The 25,537-nt window shown below is 48.7% G+C and overlaps 1 protein-coding gene and 5 non-coding genes across 7 annotated transcripts in view; 5 read left to right on the top strand and 1 right to left on the bottom strand.

Annotated features, from left to right (window-relative positions):
* LOC138571570 (tetraspanin-33-like) overlaps positions 1–25,537 on the bottom strand; it is a 935,706-nt gene that overhangs the window by 422,586 nt on the left and 487,583 nt on the right. The window lies entirely within an intron of this gene.
* On the top strand, positions 3,587–3,658 carry TRNAW-CCA (transfer RNA tryptophan (anticodon CCA)). Its single transcript has one exon. It is a non-coding gene; the product is annotated as a tRNA-Trp (tRNA).
* Positions 4,482–4,555, top strand: TRNAN-GUU (transfer RNA asparagine (anticodon GUU)). Its single transcript has one exon. It is a non-coding gene; the product is annotated as a tRNA-Asn (tRNA).
* TRNAN-GUU (transfer RNA asparagine (anticodon GUU)) lies at positions 12,057–12,130 on the top strand. The gene has a single exon. It is a non-coding gene; the product is annotated as a tRNA-Asn (tRNA).
* TRNAW-CCA (transfer RNA tryptophan (anticodon CCA)) lies at positions 18,734–18,805 on the top strand. Its single transcript has one exon. It is a non-coding gene; the product is annotated as a tRNA-Trp (tRNA).
* Positions 19,629–19,702, top strand: TRNAN-GUU (transfer RNA asparagine (anticodon GUU)). The gene has a single exon. It is a non-coding gene; the product is annotated as a tRNA-Asn (tRNA).

Genomic DNA, 25,537 nt, shown 5'->3' with positions numbered 1-25,537 from the left:
CTTTATTATTTATTTATTGTTATTTATCTGTTTCTCCTCTGCTTCGCACTTTCCACCTCTCCCCCCCTTCCATGCACTTTTCCTCTCCCCCCTCTCCCATGCACTTGCGCATTCTCAATGTCACTGGGCCAAGTAAGATCGCTGTTTTGTTCTCCCCTGTTCCCCTCCCTTGCCTTGTCGAGCTCTGAAACACTTGTGTACGAGCGCGATAGAAATAAAATATCAATCAATCAATCTTGTGATAATTGGTGGCTATTAAATGTATCTTTGTCACCTTTGTAATGTATGCACCCCATGGGTGCCTCAGACTGTTTTTGCTCTAAGCAGGAGGTCCCTAACCACTATGGTTCTCCCTGCTTCTGTGCCTTTCCCCCGTTCTCCCCTGACGAGCTTTCCAGACAAGTCTGATCTATGAATGTCTTGTCAAAACAGGTTCACCCCAGCTCCTCCAAAACCATCAAGGACCACATCGACTCCCTGGCTCCTGCCCTGATCGACTTCTGCAACCATTCCTTCACCACTGGAGTCTTCCCGTCCTCCCTTGTGCACTCCCTTCGGCACCCTCTTCTTAAGAAACCCTCTACCGACCCGTCTTGCCTGGCCAACTATCGCTCAATCTCCATCACTCCTTTCCTTGCCAAACTCCTGGAGAAGCTGGTCATCTCCCAGCTTAATCTTCACACTGAATCTGTTGGTTGCCTCCGTGACCATCAATCTGGCTTCAGAGCTGCCAGAAGCATGGAAACTGCTCTCCTGAACATCCGCGAAGACCTGCTCTCCAACCTTGACTCCAACACCCCCTGTGTTTTCATCTTGCTTGATCTCTCTTTTGCCTTTGATACGGTCAACCATGCCATCCTGCTCAATCCTCTCCATGATAACCTGGGGATCACTGGTCAGGCCCTGGCATGGCTGAATTCTTTCCTCTCTGATCGACATTCCCCGGTTCAACTTGGGTCCTTCCTCTCCTTTATCTCTATCTCTACCTAGGGTGTTCCCCAGGGGTCTAACCTCTCTCCCTGGCTGTTCAACCAATACCTGGCACATCTTGCCAACTGCATTGCCATGCTCTATCCCAACTTCCAGTGCTATGCGGATGACACTCAACTCATTTTCAGCCACCTCTTCCCCCTCACTCATCTCTGATTGTCTGTCCGCCATCCAGGAGTGGTGTGCTGCCAATGATCTCTTTCTTAATGCCAGTAAGACTGAGACTCTCCTCATCAGCACACCCACTCCCTGTCATTTTCTGGCCGGACTCTCTGGGCCCTCTTCCTGCTCCCACCTGTGAGGCTAAAAACCTCGGGATCATCATCGACTCCACACTCTCCTTCTCTCCTCACATCTCTGACGTCTCTAAGAAGTCACACTACCAGCTGCACCTCCTTAGAGGTATTCTTCTTTTCCTCTCTTTCCCCCAGAAGCTCACTGTCTCCAGAGCTCTGGTCCTCACTAGGCTGGACTATTGCAACAACATCTTTCTAAATCTGCCTGCAATAATCCCTGCCACTAGGATTGGGCAGTTACCCTTCTCTCTCCTCCCAAACCTACCCTCCAAGTCAGGATTGGTTTAGGGGTGTGGAGCAACATATGGCAATTCCCAATTGTAATCGCCCTTTCTTCTCCTTTCACCTTTTTGGCAAAAACGATTTATGTATCACAACTTCATAATTTTACTAGCAACTGCCATACTAAACATATATTCTGTTTCAGCTAATCATGGGGAATTAGATAAGCGGCCACAAAATCCGTATCATGTAGCATGGCCATGTGGCACCTTTCTGTCATTTCCATAAAAATACAACAGTTATGAATATGTAAGTTATTAAGCACATCCCTAATTTCAATGTCCACCGCTCACCAACTCTCACATTTGGAACATGTTCAGATCAGCCAGAAACCTAATTTAACTGGCCCTTACAGTTCTCAGAGTTACAAGAAGATGAATTGGATATCCCCAAAATAGCCTGGAAATTACATAAGTTTCCATAGATGAAATCCATCCGCCTTATAATGGCTGTTAAAAAGGCCTAAATGATAATAGTCCTTTTAAATGAATTATGAATCTTCATGTGGGACAAATGGCCCTGACTCCTGCCTTCCGGCCCTTTGTTTTCACTGGCTCAGCCTGTGGCCAGAGTTTTTTTTTTATCAGTCTCCTTTGTGCTGGAAGCTGGCTCCTTGAAGTGGGTGCCCCCATTTTCACAAATATTAGTCAAGCTCAAGCCAGGGGGTAACTTTTCTTGAAGTCAATGCTTTCAGAGCCAACAAGTCTGGAGAACACTGAATTTCGAAGCCTTAAGCAGGACATATTTATTGTGGTTTGTCATTAGATGGGACATGTGACATCCAGGCTGGAAGTGGGAGATGTCCTTGTGAAGCTTTGCCTACAGCCAGCAAATGTGACTGCCTTGGGCTGACAATTTCCATGCAGACAAATTGGCTCTTCAAATGTCACTGGAGGTTTGTAGGTGAAACATAATATACATTGCTTTTGGTCAACCCGCACACATGTTTTGTTTTCCTGACATTTTTCGTTGAGCAGTGATATATTTTATTCAATTTTTGACTTTATGAAACCATTTTTATTTGCACACACCTGTGCCGGCCGTTTTTGTTTTCAATGTGTACAAATCATGTTTTCCATGTGACAGGGATCTTTGATTCCTCCTTCATTTGTAAATTAAAATGCTGCTTGTCTGTTGGTCATGACGGGTAGGCCCCTTCCCACGTGGCTCTTTAATTTAACTTGAAAAACCACAACAAAGGCCATGCCGTTTTTGTTTCAGTGTTTAAAATCCTGCCATTCATGTGAAACAGACTTCTGTTCAGGGCCTTTAAATGCAACCCATAGGCAAAATAGAGGCAAACCTCCTAATTTGCATATGGCTTGCTCCAACAGAAGTGATGTCACACAAAAGGACATTACAAGGAGCATCATCAGTTTTTGATACTTGGAGGAACCACGGAAGTGACTTAGAATGAGTTGCCATAAGTAAGCCAAGGGGCAAATAACTTTGTTGTGCAAAATACCCAAATTAGCACTATTATTATATATGGAGCACCTTTATAGTCATTAGGCCTTGTTTTATAATAGCATGATATAATAACATAAGCTATTAACATTGCCACACACCCTAACTAGGGGCCCCCCTCTATTTCCAATCCCACTTAAAGCACTGGGTGGGAGTTATATAAAAGGGCAATATGAAATGGGTTACTGTTGCCGAGATAACCCCCATGTGAAAGATCATCTGTGGCACAGGTGCTTTTGTGTATTTTCCGGGGTTATGTAATATTTAGTATCCCGTGCATTTGCATCTCCCCCAGTCTTCGGCTGTTTCCGTCGCTGCAGGTCTAACCTGGGTAGTAATAAAGTGAAGCCTCTGCAGACCGAGCTGTGCTGAGCTGCGACCATTGGGGGGACTGGAAGGGCACGGGGCGCACAACATTACAAAAAACCGGCGGCCTGACTGTCATTTATCTCGCGCACAAGGCAGTGTGTGTTGGGCGTTATATATGTTGTGTCCATGTATGCGCCCTCAATGTCACCAGTCCACAGAGTGTGGGCACTTTCCTGGTGCGGGACCTCGTGGCGCAACGGTAGCGCGTCTGACTCCAGATCAGAAGGTTGCGTGTTCAAATCACGTCGGGGTCAAGTCTGCCTTGTTTTTTGTATCGCAATATGAAAATGTATTTATCGTAAATTGTGAGGTCGTTTTTAGCCAATACTGCACAAAAGTCATGCACAGACATGTTCCTCTAGAAACGGACCCCGGTCTCTAACCATTGCTTCTTTTTTATTGTACACTTAGCCGGTAAGTATCACAGCTCCCCGCCCCCACCACCTCCCACCACCAGAGTCCCTGCCTTCAGGCAGCAATTATTAAAAAAAACGAAGGCATGCAGGAGTAAGGGAGAGTTACACTCCCAGGAATAGGAGAGGCATGAACAAATGAAGGAATAGAAAAGGGTTCCTGTCGAGGAGGTTGATGCCCTCATATGCAAGCATTGGATGAGGAAGAGGGGCGTGGGGGTAATGGGGCAGATATGCCAAGGGCACGTTTTTTTCTGTTTGTTTGCATACATGCCAACATTATCCACTCCATTTGGGAGGCAAAGTCCAGTTCTGGATTTATAATGGGGACATCCACGACTACAAGTCCCAGAATGCAAAACGAAAACCTGGAATTGACTGGTGTCTCCCAAAAGCAATGGATATTGTTCTCATAAATGTGTGTATCTGGTCGAATTGCCACCATTCTGAAAGGAGTTGTTGGACAAAGAGAAGAGGACACGTGGAAACTCAGACCAGGGTTTCATGGACTGGTTTGCACACGGGAGGAGCAGGAACGCACGTGTCTGTGTTGCTATAGGATCTCCATGCATTCCTAAACATGATACATATAAACAAGCTCTATATCCATGCGTGCTCTGCTATCACAGCGTGACATCTGCTCAGGAAACAATTGCTCTCGCCCGTCTCTGTGTCGCAATCGGTTAGCGCGTTCGGCTGTTAACCGAAAGGTTGGTGGTTCAAGCCCACCCAGGGACGAGTTCTTTTTCTACCTCTTGGAGCCTCCCTTTACCCCATTAAACAGAAACGTCGGATGCTGAGAGCAGAGAGGACCCACAATGACGCTGCCTCCATACTGATACACAAAGTATTTATAGCAGCGGGTGCGTCTGCACCCCAAACGGCTTTAACATCTGAAAACGGTTTGCTAATGGTGTAGGGGTGACCGGAAACATGTGGGCATGAGGGTGTGCGGCTGATATCTGTGCTCATAGACAATAGATGTGGCCTGACATGGCACCAATATCCCGCAACATGTGGTGGGCAGTGGGGCTCTTAGCAGCACTGTGCACTTCTCCCCTGGCACTGGGTGCAGCAGTACTGCCCTAAAATGCACCAACGGCCGGAGAGAAGGGCCCTATGAAAAAGCCTCTGTTCCTAGTGAGGGAATAGCTATCGCTCTGACATATAGGGCACAAAAGACCCTGCGGGCCACGCAGCCTTCTCTGATCTGGAGTCAGAGGCTTGCGCCACGAGGTCCCTTCACAGACATATAGCGCAATTGCAGGTACTAGGGACACTGATGCGGCAGGTAACCCAAGTACACATAAAATAACAAAGTATTCTGCCGCGGAAGCGAGAGCAGAGCAAAGCAGCCAGGGCGCAGCAGATGTAGGAAATACTCAAAAGCCACTGAGCCACAGATGATTCTTCACATAGGCCATGGTGGTGGCCAGGCCCGGCTGAAGATGTGTCGGGCCCATTGTACATGATGGTTGGCCATCTGAGGCTCCCGTGGTGGGGCATCAGGCCCGGCCTTAGGAAGGGGGCGAGCCGGGCGAACGCCCATGCCGCCACGCCCCCCGGGGCGCCTTTAGCCCCCCGCTCCAGGTCAGGGAGTCTTTCAAGGGTTCCCCCGAGCTAGCGTGGTGGGAGAAGGCACGCTGTTGCTGTTGGAAGCGCCTGCGCTCTTGATATCAAAAGGCGCCATTAGCCCCCAACCGCGCCAGCTCGGCAGAGTCTTTCAAGGGCTGAGCTGGCATGTTGGGAGAAGGCGTGGCAGGCGCTCATTGTTGTTGAATGCGCCTGCGGCAGCGGACCACATTTAACAACAATAGGGTGCTAATGCACCCATTTATATCATTACCTCCTCGCTGCAGCAAGGAGGTAAAAAAAAAAGTGGCACATCCTGGCCCGCCCCTCCTCCTCTTCCCTCTCCATCTGTGCTTGCTGACCCTCCTTTAGCCACCCTCCCACCATCCTTCTTGTCCTTTCCTCTTTTCACCCCTGACGAGGTTGCTCGACAAGTCTGATCTATGAAAGCCTCTTCAAAACAGGTTCATCCCTGTTCCTCTAAAAGCATCAAGGACCACATTGACACCTTCGCTCCGGCCCTTGCTGATTTTTGTAACCACTCCTTTGCCTCTGGATCCTTCCCCTCCCCTCTGAAGCACTCCTTTGTGCATCCTCTTCTCAAGAAACCCACAGCTGATCCTTCTTGTCCAGCTAACTATCGCCCAATTTCCATTACTCCCTTTCTTGGCAAACTCCTGGAAAAGTTGGCCATCTCTCAGCTTTGACTTCATTCCAATTCTGTTGGCTGTCTCCATGACCACCAGTCTGGCTTCAGAGCTGCCAGAAGCATGGAAACTGCTCTCCTAAACATCCGTGAAGATCTGCTCACCTACCTTGACTCTAACATTCCCTCTGTCCTCATCCTCCTCGATCTCTATTCTGCCTTCGACACGGTCAACCATACCATCCTGCTCAACCGTCTCCGTGAAAACTTGGGTATCACTGATCAGGCTCTGGCCTGGCTGACCTCTTTCCTCTCAGATCGACCCTCCCAGGTCCAACTTGGGTCCTTCCTTTCATCTATCTTCCTCTCTACCTGTGGTGTTCCCCAGGGGTCTCACCTCTTGCCCTAGCTTTTCAACCAATACCTGGCTCTCGCCCACTGCATTGCCATTTTCTGCTCAAATTTCCAGTGCTACGCTGACGGCACTCAACTCATTTTCAGGCTGCCCTCTGCCACCTCCTCTCCCTCTCTCATCTCTGATTGCCTAACTGCCATTCAAGATTGGTGTGCCGCCAATGATCTTTGTCTGAATGCCAGCAAGACGGAGATCCTCCTCATCGGCAAACCTTCACCACCCTTTCCCCTCACTCTCTGGCCGGCCTCCCTTGGCACTCCTCCTACCCCCACCTGTGAGGCTAAGAACCTCGGGGTCATCTATGACTCCACCCTTTCCTTCTCCGCCCACATCTCTGAGGTCTCTAAAAAGTCAAATTTCAGACTGCACCTATTCAGAGGTACTCTGCCTTTCCTCTCCTTCCCCCAGAAGCTCATGGCATCTCAAGCTCTGGTTCTCTCTAGCTTGGACTATTGTAACAGCCTCTTTCTTAATCTACCTGCCTCTACTCTGCGCCCTCTGCAACTAATTCAGAACAGGACTGTGAGACTTGTCCTTGGCCTCAACCCCTGGGATCGTATCTCTCCAGCTCTGAAATCTCTTCACTGGCTCCCATTGGATGCAAGGATTATATTCAAAACCCTCTGCATTGTCCACAAGGCTTTCTGGGGCCTGGGTCCAAAATATCTTCAGCTATCCCTCCGCAAATACCTCCCCTCTCGAGCTCTTCACTCCTCTAACTCCAACTCACTCAGGGTCAGTCGTTTTTCTAGGAAACGAGCTGGGGGTAGATCTCTGTCTTCGGCTGGGGCCTCCTTCTGGAACAGCCTCCCTGTCACTCTAAAACTTGAGGAGAACCATCTCCGGTTCCAGAAGCACCTCAAGACCTTCCTCTTTTCTTCTGCCTTCGCTCCCCCTCTCCCCTGCTGATCTGTTCTCTCTTGGCACCATGCACCTGGCCACCCTCTGGCTTTTGGGCCCAGGTACCTGCTCATCCTGTCACCCTCCCGCACTGCCTCCGGGCCACCCCTTGCACTGGGGTCTGTATCTGTACCCATACAGCCCCCCCTTTTTCTTCCTGCACATATCGGACCTATCCTGTCTGCTGCCTTAAACCTAGCACTTGCAAATTTCTGGCTGCATTACCACTGTTTGTTGCCTTTATTATTTATTTATTGTTATTTATCTGTTTCTCCTCTGCTTCGCACTTTCCACCTCTCCCCCCCTTCCATGCACTTTTCCTCTCCCCCCTCTCCCATGCACTTGCGCGTTCTCAATGTCACTGGGCCAAGTAAGATCGCTGTTTTGTTCTCCCTTGTTCCCCTCCCTTGCCTTGTCGAGCTCTGAAACACTTGTGTACGAGCGCGATAGAAATAAAATATCAATCAATCAATCTTGTGATAATTGGTGGCTATTAAATGTATCTTTGTCACCTTTGTAATGTATGCACCCCCTGGGTGCCTCAGACTGCTTTTGCTCTAAGCAGGAGGTCCCTAACCACTATGGTTCTCCCTGCTTCTGTGCCTTTCCCCCGTTCTCCCCTGACGAGCTTTCCAGACAAGTCTGATCTATGAATGTCTTGTCAAAACAGGTTCACCCCAGCTCCTCCAAAACCATCAAGGACCACATTGACTCCCTGGCTCCTGCCCTGATCGACTTCTGCAACCATTCCTTCACCACTGGAGTCTTCCCGTCCTCCCTTGTGCACTCCCTTCGGCACCCTCTTCTTAAGAAACCCTCTACCGACCCGTCTTGCCTGGCCAACTATCGCTCAATCTCCATCACTCCTTTCCTTGCCAAACTCCTGGAGAAGCTGGCCATCTCCCAGCTTAATCTTCACACTGAATCTGTTGGTTGCCTCCGTGACCATCAGTCTGGCTTCAGAGCTGCCAGAAGCATGGAAACTGCTCTCCTGAACATCCGTGAAGACCTGCTCTCCAACCTTGACTCCAACACCCCCTGTGTTTTCATCTTGCTTGATCTCTCTTTTGCCTTTGATACGGTCAACCATGCCATCCTGCTCAATCCTCTCCATGATAACCTGGGGATCACTGGTCAGGCCCTGGCATGGCTGAATTCTTCCCTCTCTGATCGACATTCCCCGGTTCAACTTGGGTCCTTCCTCTCCTTTATCTCTATCTCTACATAGGGTGTTCCCTAGGGGTCTATTCTCTCTCCCTGGCTGTTCAACCAATACCTGGCACATCTTGCCAACTGCATTGCCATGCTCTATCCCAACTTCCAGTGCTATGCGGATGACACTCAACTCATTTTCAGCCACCTCTTCCCCCTCACTCATCTCTGATTGTCTGTCCGCCATCCAGGAGTGGTGTGCTGCCAATGATCTCTTTCTTAATGCCAGTAAGACTGAGACTCTCCTCATCAGCACACCCACTCCCTGTCATTTTCTGGCCGGACTCTCTGGGCCCTCTTCCTGCTCCCACCTGTGAGGCTAAAAACCTCGGGATCATCATCGACTCCACACTCTCCTTCTCTCCTCACATCTCTGACGTCTCTAAGAAGTCACACTACCAGCTGCACCTCCTTAGAGGTATTCTTCTTTTCCTCTCTTTCCCCCAGAAGCTCACTGTCTCCAGAGCTCTGGTCCTCTCTAGGCTGGACTATTGCAACAACCTCTTTCTAAATCTGCCTGCAATAATCCCTGCCACTAGGATTGGGCAGTTACCCTTCTCTCTCCTCCCAAACCTACCCTCCAAGTCAGGATTGGTTTAGGGGTGTGGAGCAACATATGGCAATTCCCAATTGTAATCGCCCTTTCTTCTCCTTTCACCTTTTTGGCAAAAACGATTTATGTATCACAACTTCATAATTTTACTAGCAACTGCCATACTAAACATATATTCTGTTTCAGCTAATCATGGGGAATTAGATAAGCGGCCACAAAATCCGTATCATGTAGCATGGCCATGTGGCACCTTTCTGTCATTTCCATAAAAATACAACAGTTATGAATATGTAAGTTATTAAGCACATCCCTAATTTCAATGTCCACCGCTCACCAACTCTCACATTTGGAACATGTTCAGATCAGCCAGAAACCTAATTTAACTGGCCCTTACAGTTCTCAGAGTTACAAGAAGATGAATTGGATATCCCCAAAATAGCCTGGAAATTACATAAGTTTCCATAGATGAAATCCATCCGCCTTATAATGGCTGTTAAAAAGGCCTAAATGATAATAGTCCTTTTAAATGAATTATGAATCTTCATGTGGGACAAATGGCCCTGACTCCTGCCTTCCGGCCCTTTGTTTTCACTGGCTCAGCCTGTGGCCAGAGTTTTTTTTTTATCAGTCTCCTTTGTGCTGGAAGCTGGCTCCTTGAAGTGGGTGCCCCCATTTTCACAAATATTAGTCAAGCTCAAGCCAGGGGGTAACTTTTCTTGAAGTCAATGCTTTCAGAGCCAACAAGTCTGGAGAACACTGAATTTCGAAGCCTTAAGCAGGACATATTTATTGTGGTTTGTCATTAGATGGGACATGTGACATCCAGGCTGGAAGTGGGAGATGTCCTTGTGAAGTTTTGCCTACAGCCAGCAAATGTGACTGCCTTGGGCTGACAATTTCCATGAAGACAAATTGGCTCTTCAAATGTCACTGGAGGTTTGTAGGTGAAACATAATATACATTGCTTTTGGTCAACCCGCACACATGTTTTGTTTTCCTGACATTTTTCGTTGAGCAGTGATATATTTTTTTCAATTTTTGACTTTATGAAACCATTTTTATTTGCACACACCTGTGCCGGCCGTTTTTGTTTTCAATGTGTACAAATCATGTTTTCCATGTGACAGGGATCTTTGATTCCTGCTTCATTTGTAAATTAAAATGCTGCTTGTCTGTTGGTCATGACGGGTAGGCCCCTTCCCACGTGGCTCTTTAATTTAACTTGAAAAACCACAACAAAGGCCATGCCGTTTTTGTTTCAGTGTTTAAAATCCTGCCATTCATGTGAAACAGACTTCTGTTCAGGGCCTTTAAATGCAACCCATAGGCAAAATACAGGCAAACCTCCTAATTTGCATATGGCTTGCTCCAACAGAAGTGATGTCACACAAGGAGCATCATCAGTTTTTGATACTTGGAGGAACCACGGAAGTGACTTAGAATGAGTTGCCATAAGTAAGCCAAGGGGCAAATAACTTTGTTGTGCAAAATACCCAAATTAGCACTATTATTATATATGGAGCACCTTTATAGTCATTAGGCCTTGTTTTATAATAGCATGATATAATAACATAAGCTATTAACATTGCCACACACCCTAACTAGGGGCCCCCCTCTATTTCCAATCCCACTTAAAGCACTGGGTGGGAGTTATATAAAAGTGCAATATGAAATGGGTTACTGTTGCCGAGATAACCCCCATGTGAAAGATCATCTGTGGCACAGGTGCTTTTGTGTATTTTCCGGGGTTATGTAATATTTAGTATCCCGTGCATTTGCATCTCCCCCAGTCTTCGGCTGTTTCCGTTGCTGCAGGTCTAACCTGGGTAGTAATAAAGTGAAGCCTCTGCAGACCGAGCTGTGCTGAGCTGCGACCATTGGGGGGACTGGAAGGGCACGGGGCGCACAACATTACAAAACACCGGCGGCCTGACTGTCATTTATGTCGCGCACAAGGCAGAGTGTGTTGGGCGTTATATATGTTGTGTCCATGTATGCGCCCTCAATGTCACCAGTCCACAGAGTGTGGGCACTTTCCTGGTGCGGGACCTCGTGGCGCAACGGTAGCGCGTCTGACTCCAGATCAGAAGGTTCCGTGTTCATATCACGTCAGGGTCAAGTCTGCCTTGTTTTTTGTATCGCAATATGAAAATGTATTTATCGTAAATTGTGAGGTCGTTTTTAGCCAATACTGCACAAAAGTCATGCACAGACATGTTCCTCTAGAAACGGACCCCGGTCTCTAACCATTGCTTCTTTTTTATTGTACACTTAGCCGGTAAGTATCACAGCTCCCCGCCCCCACCACCTCCCACCACCAGAGTCCCTGCCTTCAGGCAGCAATTATAAAAAAAAACGAAGGCATGCAGGAGTAAGGGAGAGTTACACTCCCAGGAATAGGAGAGGCATGAACAAATGAAGGAATAGAAAAGAGTTCCTGTCGAGGAGGTTGATGCCCTCATATGCAAGCATTGGATGAGGAAGAGGGGCGTGGGGGTAATGGGGCAGATATGCCAAGGGCACGTTTTTTTCTGTTTGTTTGCATACATGCCAACATTATCCACTCCATTTGGGAGGCAAAGTCCAGTTCTGGATTTATAATGGGGACATCCACGACTACAAGTCCCAGAATGCAAAACGAAAACCTGGAATTGACTGGTGTCTCCCAAAAGCAATGGATATTGTTCTCATAAATGTGTGTATCTGGTCGAATTGCCACCATTCTGAAAGGAGTTGTTGGACAAAGAGAAGAGGACACGTGGAAACTCAGACCAGGGTTTCATGGACTGGTTTGCACACGGGAGGAGCAGGAACGCACGTGTCTGTGTTGCTATAGGATCTCCATGCATTCCTAAACATGATACATATAAACAAGCTCTATATCCATGCGTGCTCTGCTATCACAGCGTGACATCTGCTCAGGAAACAACTGCTCTCGCCCGTCTCTGTGGCGCAATCGGTTAGCGCGTTCGGCTGTTAACCGAAAGGTTGGTGGTTCAAGCCCACCCAGGGACGAGTTCTTTTTCTACCTCTTGGAGCCTCCCTTTACCCCATTAAACAGCAACGTCGGATGCTGAGAGCAGAGAGGACCCACAATGACGCTGCCTCCATACTGATACACAAAGTATTTATAGCAGCGGGTGCGTCTGCACCCCAAACGGATTTAACATCTGAAAACGGTTTGCTAATGGTGTAGGGGTGACCGGAAACATGTGGGCATGAGGGTGTGCGGCTGATATCTGTGCTCATAGACAATAGATGTGGCCTGACATGGCACCAATATCCCGCAACATGTGGTGGGCAGTGGGGCTCTTAGCAGCACTGTGCACTTCTCCCCTGGCACTGGGTGCAGCAGTACTGCCCTAAAATGCACCAACGGCCGGAGAGAAGGGCCCTATGAAAAAGCCTCTGTTCCTAGTGAGGGAATAGCTATCGCTCTGACATATAGGGCACAAAAGACCCCGCGGGCCACGCAGCCTTCTCTGATCTGGAGTCAGAGGCTTGCGCCACGAGGTCCCTTCACAGACATATAGCGCAATTGCAGGTACTAGGGACACTGATGCGGCAGGTAACCCAAGTACACATAAAATAACAAAGTATTCTGCCGTGGAAGCGAGAGCAGAGCAAAGCAGCCAGGGCGCAGCAGATGTAGGAAATACTCAAAAGCCACTGAGCCACAGATGATTCTTCACATAGGCCATGGTGGTGGCCAGGCCCGGCTGAAGATGTGTCGGGCCCATTGTACATGATGGTTGGCCATCTGAGGCTCCCGTGGTGGGGCATCAGGCCCGGCCTTAGGAAGGGGGCGAGCCGGGCGAACGCCCATGCCGCCACGCCCTCCGGGGCGCCTTTAGCCCCCCGCTCCAGGTCGGGGAGTCTTTCAAGGGTTCCCCCGAGCTAGCGTGGTGGGAGAAGGCACGCTGTTGCTGTTGGAAGCGCCTGCGCTCTTGATATCAAAAGGCGCCATTAGCCCCCAACCGCGCCAGCTCGGCAGAGTCTTTCAAGGGCTGAGCTGGCATGTTGGGAGAAGGCGTGGCAGGCGCTCATTGTTGTTGAATGCGCCTGCGGCAGCGGACCACATTTAACAACAATAGGGTGCTAATGCACCCATTTATATCATTACCTCCTCGCTGCAGCGAGGAGGTAAAAAAAAAAGTGGCACATCCTGGCCCGCCCCTCCTCCTCTTCCCTCTCCATCTGTGCTTGCTGACCCTCCTTTAGCCACCCTCCCACCATCCTTCTTGTCCTTTCCTCTTTTCACCCCTGACGAGGTTGCTCGACAAGTCTGATCTATGAAAGCCTCTTCAAAACAGGTTCATCCCTGTTCCTCTAAAAGCATCAAGGACCACATTGACACCTTCGCTCCGGCCCTTGCTGATTTTTGTAACCACTCCTTTGCCTCTGGATCCTTCCCCTCCCCTCTGAAGCACTCCTTTGTGCATCCTCTTCTCAAGAAACCCACAGCTGATCCTTCTTGTCCAGCTAACTATCGCCCAATTTCCATTACTCCCTTTCTTGGCAAACTCCTGGAAAAGTTGGCCATCTCTCAGCTTTGACTTCATTCCAATTCTGTTGGCTGTCTCCATGACCACCAGTCTGGCTTCAGAGCTGCCAGAAGCATGGAAACTGCTCTCCTAAACATCCGTGAAGATCTGCTCACCTACCTTGACTCTAACATTCCCTCTGTCCTCATCCTCCTCGATCTCTATTCTGCCTTCGACACGGTCAACCATACCATCCTGCTCAACCGTCTCCGTGAAAACTTGGGTATCACTGATCAGGCTCTGGCCTGGCTGACCTCTTTCCTCTCAGATCGACCCTCCCAGGTCCAACTTGGGTCCTTCCTTTCATCTATCTTCCTCTCTACCTGTGGTGTTCCCCAGGGGTCTCACCTCTTGCCCTAGCTTTTCAACCAATACCTGGCTCTCGCCCACTGCATTGCCATTTTCTGCTCAAATTTCCAGTGCTACGCTGACGGCACTCAACTCATTTTCAGGCTGCCCTCTGCCACCTCCTCTCCCTCTCTCATCTCTGATTGCCTAACTGCCATTCAAGATTGGTGTGCCGCCAATGATCTTTGTCTGAATGCCAGCAAGACGGAGATCCTCCTCATCGGCAAACCTTCACCACCCTTTCCCCTCACTCTCTGGCCGGCCTCCCTTGGCACTCCTCCTACCCCCACCTGTGAGGCTAAGAACCTCGGGGTCATCTATGACTCCACCCTTTCCTTCTCCGCCCACATCTCTGAGGTCTCTAAAAAGTCAAATTTCAGACTGCACCTATTCAGAGGTACTCTGCCTTTCCTCTCCTTCCCCCAGAAGCTCATGGCATCTCAAGCTCTGGTTCTCTCTAGCTTGGACTATTGTAACAGCCTCTTTCTAAATCTACCTGCCTCTACTCTGCGCCCTCTGCAACTAATTCAGAACAGGACTGTGAGACTTGTCCTTGGCCTCAACCCCTGGGATCGTATCTCTCCAGCTCTGAAATCTCTTCACTGGCTCCCATTGGATGCAAGGATTATATTCAAAACCCTCTGCATTGTCCTCAAGGCTTTCTGGGGCCTGGGCCCAAAATATCTTCAGCTATCCCCCCGCAAATACCTCCCCTCTCGAGCTCTTCACTCCTCTAACTCCAACTCACTCAGGGTCAGTCGTTTTTCTAGGAAACGAGCTGGGGGTAGATCTCTGTCTTCGGCTGGGGCCTCCTTCTGGAACAGCCTCCCTGTCACTCTAAAACTTGAGGAGAACCATCTCCGGTTCCAGAAGCACCTCAAGACCTTCCTCTTTTCTTCTGCCTTCGCTCCCCCTCTCCCCTGCTGATCTGTTCTCTCTTGGCACTATGCACCTGGCCACCCTCTGGCTTTTGGGCCCAGGTACCTGCTCATCCTGTCACCCTCCCGCACTGCCTCCGGGCCACCCCTTGCACTGGGGTCTGTATCTGTACCCATACAGCCCCCCCTTTTTCTTCCTGCACATATCGGACCTATCCTGTCTGCTGCCTTAAACCTAGCACTTGCAAATTTCTGCTGCATTACCACTGTTTGTTGCCTTTATTATTTATTTATTGTTATTTATCTGTTTCTCCTCTGCTTCGCACTTTCCACCTCTCCCCCCTTCCATGCACTTTTCCTCTCCCCCCTCTCCCATGCACTTGCGCGTTCTCAATGTCACTGGGCCAAGTAAGATCGCTGTTTTGTTCTCCCCTGTTCCCCTCCCTTGCCTTGTCGAGCTCTGAAACACTTGTGTACGAGCGCGATAGAAATAAAATATCAATCAATCAATCTTGTGATAATTGGTGGCTATTAAATGTATCTTTGTCACCTTTGTAATGTATGCACCCCCTGGGTGCCTCAGACTGTTTTTGCTCTAAGCAGGAGGTCCCTAACCACTATGGTTCTCCCTGCTTCTGTGCCTTTCCCCCGTTCTCCCCTGACGAGCTTTCCAGACAAGTCTGATCTATGAATGTCTTGTCAAAACAGGTTCACCCCAGCTCCTCCAAAACCATCAAGGACCACATCGACTCCCTGGCTCCTGCCCTGATCGACTTCTGCAACCATTCCTTCACCACTGGAGTCTTCCCGTCCTCCCTTGTGCACTCCCTTCGGCACCCTCTTCTTAAGAAACCCTCTACCGACCCGTCTTGCCTGGCCAACTATCGCTCAATCTCCATCACTCCTTTCCTTGCCAAACTCCTGGAGAAGCTGGCCATCTCCCAGCTTAATCTTCACACTGAATCTGTTGGTTGCCTCCGTGACCATCAGTCTGGCTTCAGAGCTGCCAGAAGCATGGAAACTGCTCTCCTGAACATCCGTGAAGACCTGCTCTCCAACCTTGACTCCAACACCCCCTGTGTTTTCATCTTGCTTGATCTCTCTTTTGCCTTTGATACGGTCAACCATGCCATCCTGCTCAATCCTCTCCATGATAACCTGGGGATCACTGGTCAGGCCCTGGCATGGCTGAATTCTTTCCTCTCTGATCGACATTCCCCGGTTCAACTTGGGTCCTTCCTCTCCTTTATCTCTATCTCTACATAGGGTGTTCCCTAGGGGTCTAATCTCTCTCCCTGGCTGTTCAACCAATACCTGGCACATCTTGCCAACTGCATTGCCATGCTCTATCCCAACTTCCAGTGCTATGCGGATGACACTCAACTCATTTTCAGCCACCTCTTCCCCCTCACTCATCTCTGATTGTCTGTCCGCCATCCAGGAGTGGTGTGCTGCCAATGATCTCTTTCTTAATGCCAGTAAGACTGAGACTCTCCTCATCAGCACACCCACTCCCTGTCATTTTCTGGCCGGACTCTCTGGGCCCTCTTCCTGCTCCCACCTGTGAGGCTAAAAACCTCGGGATCATCATCGACTCCACACTCTCCTTCTCTCCTCACATCTCTGACGTCTCTAAGAAGTCACACTACCAGCTGCACCTCCTTAGAGGTATTCTTCTTTTCCTCTCTTTCCCCCAGAAGCTCACTGTCTCCAGAGCTCTGGTCCTCTCTAGGCTGGACTATTGCAACAACCTCTTTCTAAATCTGCCTGCAATAATCCCTGCCACTAGGATTGGGCAGTTACCCTTCTCTCTCCTCCCAAACCTACCCTCCAAGTCAGGATTGGTTTAGGGGTGTGGAGCAACATATGGCAATTCCCAATTGTAATCGCCCTTTGTTCTCCTTTCACCTTTTTGGCAAAAACGATTTATGTATCACAACTTCATAATTTTACTAGCAACTGCCATACTAAACATATATTCTGTTTCAGCTAATCATGGGGAATTAGATAAGCGGCCACAAAATCCGTATCATGTAGCATGGCCATGTGGCACCTTTCTGTCATTTCCATAAAAATACAACAGTTATGAATATGTAAGTTATTAAGCACATCCCTAATTTCAATGACCACCGCTCACCAACTCTCACATTTGGAACATGTTCAGATCAGCCAGAAACCTAATTTAACTGGCCCTTACAGTTCTCAGAGTTACAAGAAGATGAATTGGATATCCCCAAAATAGCCTGGAAATTACATAAGTTTCCATAGATGAAATCCATCCGCCTTATAATGGCTGTTAAAAAGGCCTAAATGATAATAGTCCTTTTAAATGAATTATGAATCTTCATGTGGGACAAATGGCCCTGACTCCTGCCTTCCGGCCCTTTGTTTTCACTGGCTCAGCCTGTGGCCAGAGTTTTTTTTTATCAGTCTCCTTTGTGCTGGAAGCTGGCTCCTTGAAGTGGGTGCCCCCATTTTCACAAATATTAGTCAAGCTCAAGCCAGGGGGTAACTTTTCTTGAAGTCAATGCTTTCAGAGCCAACAAGTCTGGAGAACACTGAATTTCGAAGCCTTAAGCAGGACATATTTATTGTGGTTTGTCATTAGATGGGACATGTGACATCCAGGCTGGAAGTGGGAGATGTCCTTGTGAAGTTTTGCCTACAGCCAGCAAATGTGACTGCCTTGGGCTGACAATTTCCATGAAGACAAATTGGCTCTTCAAATGTCACTGGAGGTTTGTAGGTGAAACATAATATACATTGCTTTTGGTCAACCCGCACACATGTTTTGTTTTCCTGACATTTTTCGTTGAGCAGTGATATATTTTTTTCAATTTTTGACTTTATGAAACCATTTTTATTTGCACACACCTGTGCCGGCCGTTTTTGTTTTCAATGTGTACAAATCATGTTTTCCATGTGACAGAGATCTTTGATTCCTGCTTCATTTGTAAATTAAAATTCTGCTTGTCTGTTGGTCATGACGGGTAGGCCCCTTCCCACGTGGCTCTTTAATTTAACTTGAAAAACCACAACAAAGGCCATGCTGTTTTTGTTTCAGTGTTTAAAATCCTGCCATTCATGTGAAAAAGACTTCTGTTCAGGGCCTTTAAATGCAACCCATAGGCAAAATACAGGCAAACCTCCTAATTTGCATATGGCTTGCTCCAACAGAAGTGATGTCACACAAGGAGCATCATCAGTTTTTGATACTTGGAGGAACCACGGAAGTGACTTAGAATGAGTTGCCATAAGTAAGCCAAGGGGCAAATAACTTTGTTGTGCAAAATACCAAAATTAGCACTATTATTATATATGGAGCACCTTTATAGTCATTAGGCCTTGTTTTATAATAGCATGATATAATAACATAAGCTATTAACATTGCCACACACCCTAACTAGGGGCCCCCCTCTATTTCCAATCCCACTTAAAGCACTGGGTGGGAGTTATATAAAAGTGCAATATGAAATGGGTTACTGTTGCCGAGATAACCCCCATGTGAAAGATCATCTGTGGCACAGGTGCTTTTGTGTATTTTCCGGGGTTATGTAATATTTAGTATCCCGTGCATTTGCATCTCCCCCAGTCTTCGGCTGTTTCCGTTGCTGCAGGTCTAACCTGGGTAGTAATAAAGTGAAGCCTCTGCAGACCGAGCTGTGCTGAGCTGCGACCATTGGGGGGACTGGAAGGGCACGGGGCGCACAACATTACAAAACACCGGCGGCCTGACTGTCATTTATCTCGCGCACAAGGCAGAGTGTGTTGGGCGTTATATATGTTGTGTCCATGTATGCGCCCTCAATGTCACCAGTCCACAGAGTGTGGGCACTTTCCTGGTGCGGGACCTCGTGGCGCAACGGTAGCGCGTCTGACTCCAGATCAGAAGGTTGCGTGTTCATATCACGTCGGGGTCAAGTCTGCCTTGTTTTTTGTATCGCAATATGAAAATGTATTTATCGTAAATTGTGAGGTCGTTTTTAGCCAATACTGCACAAAAGTCATGCACAGACATGTTCCTCTAGAAACGGACCCCGGTCTCTAACCATTGCTTCTTTTTTATTGTACACTTAGCCGGTAAGTATCACAGCTCCCCGCCCCCACCACCTCCCACCACCAGAGTCCCTGCCTTCAGGCAGCAATTATAAAAAAAAACGAAGGCATGCAGGAGTAAGGGAGAGTTACACTCCCAGGAATAGGAGAGGCATGAACAAATGAAGGAATAGAAAAGGGTTCCTGTCGAGGAGGTTGATGCCCTCATATGCAAGCATTGGATGAGGAAGAGGGGCGTGGGGGTAATGGGGCAGATATGCCAAGGGCACGTTTTTTTCTGTTTGTTTGCATACATGCCAACATTATCCACTCCATTTGGGAGGCAAAGTCCAGTTCTGGATTTATAATGGGGACATCCACGACTACAAGTCCCAGAATGCAAAACGAAAACCTGGAATTGACTGGTGTCTCCCAAAAGCAATGGATATTGTTCTCATAAATGTGTGTATCTGGTCGAATTGCCACCATTCTGAAAGGAGTTGTTGGACAAAGAGAAGAGGACACGTGGAAACTCAGACCAGGGTTTCATGGACTGGTTTGCACACGGGAGGAGCAGGAACGCACGTGTCTGTGTTGCTATAGGATCTCCATGCATTCCTAAACATGATACATATAAACAAGCTCTATATCCATGCGTGCTCTGCTATCACAGCGTGACATCTGCTCAGGAAACAACTGCTCTCGCCCGTCTCTGTGGCGCAATCGGTTAGCGCGTTCGGCTGTTAACCGAAAGGTTGGTGGTTCAAGCCCACCCAGGGACGAGTTCTTTTTCTACCTCTTGGAGCCTCCCTTTACCCCATTAAACAGCAACGTCGGATGCTGAGAGCAGAGAGGACCCACAATGACGCTGCCTCCATACTGATACACAAAGTATTTATAGCAGCGGGTGCGTCTGCACCCCAAACGGATTTAACATCTGAAAACGGTTTGCTAATGGTGTAGGGGTGACCGGAAACATGTGGGCATGAGGGTGTGCGGCTGATATCTGTGCTCATAGACAATAGATGTGGCCTGACATGGCACCAATATCCCGCAACATGTGGTGGGCAGTGGGGCTCTTAGCAGCACTGTGCACTTCTCCCCTGGCACTGGGTGCAGCAGTACTGCCCTAAAATGCACCAACGGCCGGAGAGAAGGGCCCTATGAAAAAGCCTCTGTTCCTAGTGAGGGAATAGCTATCGCTCTGACATATAGGGCACAAAAGACCCCGCGGGCCACGCAGCCTTCTCTGATCTGGAGTCAGAGGCTTGCGCCACGAGGTCCCTTCACAGACATATAGCGCAATTGCAGGTACTAGGGACACTGATGCGGCAGGTAACCCAAGTACACATAAAATAACAAAGTATTCTGCCGCGGAAGCGAGAGCAGAGCAAAGCAGCCAGGGCGCAGCAGATGTAGGAAATACTCAAAAGCCACTGAGCCACAGATGATTCTTCACATAGGCCATGGTGGTGGCCAGGCCCGGCTGAAGATGTGTCGGGCCCATTGTACATGATGGTTGGCCATCTGAGGCTCCCGTGGTGGGGCATCAGGCCCGGCCTTAGGAAGGGGGCGAGCCGGGCGAACGCCCATGCCGCCACGCCCCCCGGGGCGCCTTTAGCCCCCCGCTCCAGGTCGGGGAGTCTTTCAAGGGTTCCCCCGAGCTAGCGTGGTGGGAGAAGGCACGCTGTTGCTGTTGGAAGCGCCTGCGCTCTTGATATCAAAAGGCGCCATTAGCCCCCAACCGCGCCAGCTCGGCAGAGTCTTTCAAGGGCTGAGCTGGCATGTTGGGAGAAGGCGTGGCAGGCGCTCATTGTTGTTGAATGCGCCTGCGGCAGCGGACCACATTTAACAACAATAGGGTGCTAATGCACCCATTTATATCATTACCTCCTCGCTGCAGCGAGGAGGTAAAAAAAAAAGTGGCACATCCTGGCCCGCCCCTCCTCCTCTTCCCTCTCCATCTGTGCTTGCTGACCCTCCTTTAGCCACCCTCCCACCATCCTTCTTGTCCTTTCCTCTTTTCACCCCTGACGAGGTTGCTCGACAAGTCTGATCTATGAAAGCCTCTTCAAAACAGGTTCATCCCTGTTCCTCTAAAAGCATCAAGGACCACATTGACACCTTCGCTCCGGCCCTTGCTGATTTTTGTAACCACTCCTTTGCCTCTGGATCCTTCCCCTCCCCTCTGAAGCACTCCTTTGTGCATCCTCTTCTCAAGAAACCCACAGCTGATCCTTCTTGTCCAGCTAACTATCGCCCAATTTCCATTACTCCCTTTCTTGGCAAACTCCTGGAAAAGTTGGCCATCTCTCAGCTTTGACTTCATTCCAATTCTGTTGGCTGTCTCCATGACCATCAGTCTGGCTTCAGAGCTGCCAGAAGCATGGAAACTGCTCTCCTAAACATCCGTGAAGATCTGTTCACCTACCTTGACTCTAACATTCCCTCTGTCCTCATCCTCCTCGATCTCTATTCTGCCTTCGACACGGTCAACCATACCATCCTGCTCAACCGTCTCCGTGAAAACTTGGGTATCACTGATCAGGCTCTGGCCTGGCTGACCTCTTTCCTCTCAGATCGACCCTCCCAGGTCCAACTTGGGTCCTTCCTTTCATCTATCTTCCTCTCTACCTGTGGTGTTCCCCAGGGGTCTCACCTCTTGCCCTAGCTTTTCAACCAATACCTGGCTCTCGCCCACTGCATTGCCATTTTCTGCTCAAATTTCCAGTGCTACGCTGACGGCACTCAACTCATTTTCAGGCTGCCCTCTGCCACCTCCTCTCCCTCTCTCATCTCTGATTGCCTAACTGCCATTCAAGATTGGTGTGCCGCCAATGATCTTTGTCTGAATGCCAGCAAGACGGAGATCCTCCTCATCGGCAAACCTTCACCACCCTTTCCCCTCACTCTCTGGCCGGCCTCCCTTGGCACTCCTCCTACCCCCACCTGTGAGGCTAAGAACCTCGGGGTCATCTATGACTCCACCCTTTCCTTCTCCGCCCACATCTCTGAGGTCTCTAAAAAGTCAAATTTCAGACTGCACCTATTCAGAGGTACTCTGCCTTTCCTCTCCTTCCCCCAGAAGCTCATGGCATCTCAAGCTCTGGTTCTCTCTAGCTTGGACTATTGTAACAGCCTCTTTCTAAATCTACCTGCCTCTACTCTGCGCCCTCTGCAACTAATTCAGAACAGGACTGTGAGACTTGTCCTTGGCCTCAACCCCTGGGATCGTATCTCTCCAGCTCTGAAATCTCTTCACTGGCTCCCATTGGATGCAAGGATTATATTCAAAACCCTCTGCATTGTCCTCAAGGCTTTCTGGGGCCTGGGTCCAAAATATCTTCAGCTATCCCCCCGCAAATACCTCCCCTCTCGAGCTCTTCACTCCTCTAACTCCAACTCACTCAGGGTCAGTCGTTTTTCTAGGAAACGAGCTGGGGGTAGATCTCTGTCTTCGGCTGGGGCCTCCTTCTGGAACAGCCTCCCTGTCACTCTAAAACTTGAGGAGAACCATCTCCGGTTCCAGAAGCACCTCAAGATCTTCCTCTTTTCTTCTGCCTTCGCTCCCCCTCTCCCCTGCTGATCTGTTCTCTCTTGGCACTATGCACCTGGCCACCCTCTGGCTTTTGGGCCCAGGTACCTGCTCATCCTGTCACCCTCCCGCACTGCCTCCGGGCCACCCCTTGCACTGGGGTCTGTATCTGTACCCATACAGCCCCCCCTTTTTCTTCCTGCACATATCGGACCTATCCTGTCTGCTGCCTTAAACCTAGCACTTGCAAATTTCTGGCTGCATTACCACTGTTTGTTGCCTTTATTATTTATTTATTGTTATTTATCTGTTTCTCCTCTGCTTCGCACTTTCCACCTCTCCCCCCCTTCCATGTACTTTTCCTCTCCCCCCTCTCCCATGCACTTGCGCGTTCTCAATGTCACTGGGCCAAGTAAGATCGCTGTTTTGTTCTCCCCTGTTCCCCTCCCTTGCCTTGTCGAGCTCTGAAACACTTGTGTACGAGCGCGATAGAAATAAAATATCAATCAATCAATCTTGTGATAATTGGTGGCTATTAAATGTATCTTTGTCACCTTTGTAATGTATGCACCCCCTGGGTGCCTCAGACTGTTTTTGCTCTAAGCAGGAGGTCCCTAACCACTATGGTTCTCCCTGCTTCTGTGCCTTTCCCCCGTTCTCCCCTGACGAGCTTTCCAGACAAGTCTGATCTATGAATGTCTTGTCAAAACAGGTTCACCCCAGCTCCTCCAAAACCATCAAGGACCACATCGACTCCCTGGCTCCTGCCCTGATCGACTTCTGCAACCATTCCTTCACCACTGGAGTCTTCCCGTCCTCCCTTGTGCACTCCCTTCGGCACCCTCTTCTTAAGAAACCCTCTACCGACCCGTCTTGCCTGGCCAACTATCGCTCAATCTCCATCACTCCTTTCCTTGCCAAACTCCTGGAGAAGCTGGCCATCTCCCAGCTTAATCTTCACACTGAATCTGTTGGTTGCCTCCGTGACCATCAGTCTGGCTTCAGAGCTGCCAGAAGCATGGAAACTGCTCTCCTGAACATCCGTGAAGACCTGCTCTCCAACCTTGACTCCAACACCCCCTGTGTTTTCATCTTGCTTGATCTCTCTTTTGCCTTTGATACGGTCAACCATGCCATCCTGCTCAATCCTCTCCATGATAACCTGGGGATCACTGGTCAGGCCCTGGCATGGCTGAATTCTTTCCTCTCTGATCGACATTCCCCGGTTCAACTTGGGTCCTTCCTCTCCTTTATCTCTATCTCTACATAGGGTGTTCCCTAGGGGTCTAATCTCTCTCCCTGGCTGTTCAACCAATACCTGGCACATCTTGCCAACTGCATTGCCATGCTCTATCCCAACTTCCAGTGCTATGCGGATGACACTCAACTCATTTTCAGCCACCTCTTCCCCCTCACTCATCTCTGATTGTCTGTCCGCCATCCAGGAGTGGTGTGCTGCCAATGATCTCTTTCTTAATGCCAGTAAGACTGAGACTCTCCTCATCAGCACACCCACTCCCTGTCATTTTCTGGCCGGACTCTCTGGGCCCTCTTCCTGCTCCCACCTGTGAGGCTAAAAACCTCGGGATCATCATCGACTCCACACTCTCCTTCTCTCCTCACATCTCTGACGTCTCTAAGAAGTCACACTACCAGCTGCACCTCCTTAGAGGTATTCTTCTTTTCCTCTCTTTCCCCCAGAAGCTCACTGTCTCCAGAGCTCTGGTCCTCTCTAGGCTGGACTATTGCAACAACCTCTTTCTAAATCTGCCTGCAATAATCCCTGCCACTAGGATTGGGCAGTTACCCTTCTCTCTCCTCCCAAACCTACCCTCCAAGTCAGGATTGGTTTAGGGGTGTGGAGCAACATATGGCAATTCCCAATTGTAATCGCCCTTTGTTCTCCTTTCACCTTTTTGGCAAAAACGATTTATGTATCACAACTTCATAATTTTACTAGCAACTGCCATACTAAACATATATTCTGTTTCAGCTAATCATGGGGAATTAGATAAGCGGCCACAAAATCCGTATCATGTAGCATGGCCATGTGGCACCTTTCTGTCATTTCCATAAAAATACAACAGTTATGAATATGTAAGTTTTAAGCACATCCCTAATTTCAATGTCCACCGCTCACCAACTCTCACATTTGGAACATGTTCAGATCAGCCAGAAACCTAATTTAACTGGCCCTTACAGTTCTCAGAGTTACAAGAAGATGAATTGGATATCCCCAAAATAGCCTGGAAATTACATAAGTTTCCATAGATGAAATCCATCCGCCTTATAATGGCTGTTAAAAAGGCCTAAATGATAATAGTCCTTTTAAATGAATTATGAATCTTCATGTGGGACAAATGGCCCTGACTCCTGCCTTCCGGCCCTTTGTTTTCACTGGCTCAGCCTGTGGCCAGAGTTTTTTTTTTATCAGTCTCCTTTGTGCTGGAAGCTGGCTCCTTGAAGTGGGTGCCCCCATTTTCACAAATATTAGTCAAGCTCAAGCCAGGGGGTAACTTTTCTTGAAGTCAATGCTTTCAGAGCCAACAAGTCTGGAGAACACTGAATTTCGAAGCCTTAAGCAGGACATATTTATTGTGGTTTGTCATTAGATGGGACATGTGACATCCAGGCTGGAAGTGGGAGATGTCCTTGTGAAGTTTTGCCTACAGCCAGCAAATGTGACTGCCTTGGGCTGACAATTTCCATGAAGACAAATTGGCTCTTCAAATGTCACTGGAGGTTTGTAGGTGAAACATAATATACATTGCTTTTGGTCAACCCGCACACATGTTTTGTTTTCCTGACATTTTTCGTTGAGCAGTGATATATTTTTTTCAATTTTTGACTTTATGAAACCATTTTTATTTGCACACACCTGTGCCGGCCGTTTTTGTTTTCAATGTGTACAAATCATGTTTTCCATGTGACAGAGATCTTTGATTCCTGCTTCATTTGTAAATTAAAATGCTGCTTGTCTGTTGGTCATGACGGGTAGGCCCCTTCCCACGTGGCTCTTTAATTTAACTTGAAAAACCACAACAAAGGCCATGCCGTTTTTGTTTCAGTGTTTAAAATCCTG

Source organism: Ambystoma mexicanum, chromosome 1p, assembly GCF_040938575.1.
Source record: "Ambystoma mexicanum isolate Mex_15411 chromosome 1p, UKY_AmexF1_1, whole genome shotgun sequence".
NCBI lineage: Eukaryota > Metazoa > Chordata > Amphibia > Caudata > Ambystomatidae > Ambystoma > Ambystoma mexicanum.
The sequence above is the reverse complement of the archived record's forward strand: the minus strand, read 5'-3'. Positions and strand labels throughout refer to the sequence as shown.